Source organism: Lupinus angustifolius, unplaced genomic scaffold (genome assembly GCF_001865875.1).
Source record: "Lupinus angustifolius cultivar Tanjil unplaced genomic scaffold, LupAngTanjil_v1.0 Scaffold_268, whole genome shotgun sequence".
NCBI classification, from domain to species: Eukaryota; Viridiplantae; Streptophyta; class Magnoliopsida; order Fabales; family Fabaceae; genus Lupinus; species Lupinus angustifolius.
This window is the reverse complement of record NW_017727473.1, coordinates 180102-181491: the sequence shown is the minus strand read 5'-3', so window position 1 is coordinate 181491 and position 1390 is coordinate 180102.

The following is a 1390-nucleotide window of genomic DNA, read 5'->3' as shown; positions in this document are numbered from 1 at the left end:
TGAGGATGAGGATGAGGATAGGATTGGGATGAGGAAGAGGATGAGGAGTAGGATAGGATGAGGACGAGAATCAGAATGAGGATAGGATGAGGAAGACGATGAGAATGAGGATAGGATGAGGATGAGAATAGGATAAAGATGAGGAAGTGGATTAGGATGAGGATGAGGATAGGATGAGGATAAGGATGAGGATGAGGATGAGGAAGAGCAATAGGATGAGAATGAGGATATGATAAGGAGGAGGATGAGGATGAGGAGGAGGATAGGGTGAAGATGAGGATGAGGATGAGGAAGAGGAAAGGATGAGGAGGAGGATGAGGATGAGGATGAGGATAGGATGGGATGAGGATAGGATGAGGAGGAGAATGTGGAAGAGGATGAGGGTGAGCATCAGGATAGGATGAGGAAGAGGAATAGGATGAGGATGAGGATGAAGGTTGGATGAGGACGCGAATGAGGATGAGGATAGGATGACGATGAGGGTAGAATGAGGATATGATAAGGAGGAGGATGAGGAGGATGATAGGATGAGGATGAGGATGAGGATGAGGATGAGGATGAGGATGAGGATGAGGATGAGGATGAGGATGAGGATTTGATGAGGAGGACGATGAGGATGAGGACGACGAGCATGAGAATGAGGATAGGATGAGGATGAGAATTTTGAAGAGGATGAGGATGAGGTTGAGGTTGAGGTTGAGGAAGATGATATGATGAGGATAGGATAAGATGAGGATGAGGACGAGGATAGGATGAGGAGGAGAATGTTGAAGAGGACGAGGAAGAGGATGAGGATAGGATAAGGACGAGGATGAGGATGTGGACGAGGACGAGAATGAGGATGGGGATAGGATGAGGGTGAGCTAGAGGATGAGGATAAGGATGAGGATGAGTTTGAGGTGGAGGAAGAGGATGGTGTGAGGATGAGGATGAGGATATGATGAGGACGAGGATCAGGATAGGACGAAGACGGGAATGAGGATGAGGATAGGATGAGGATGAGCAAGAGGATGAGGATGAGGATGAGGATGAGGTTGAGGATGAGGTGGATGAAGAGGATAGGATGAGGGTGAGTATAAGATATGATGAGGATGAGCAAGAGAATGAGGATAAGGATGAGGATGATTTTGAGGTGGAGGAAGAGGATGGTGTGAGGATGAGGATGAGGATAGGATGAGGATGAGCAAGAGGATGAGGATGAGGATGAGGTTGAGGTGGATGAAGAGGATAGGATGAGGATGAGTATAAGATAGGATGAGGATGAGGATAGGATGAGGATGAGAATTTGGAAGAGGATGGGGATGAGGATGAGGACGAGGATGAGGATGAGGAAGAGGATGAGGATAGGATGAGGACGAGAATGAGGATGAGGATAGGATGAGGATGAGGA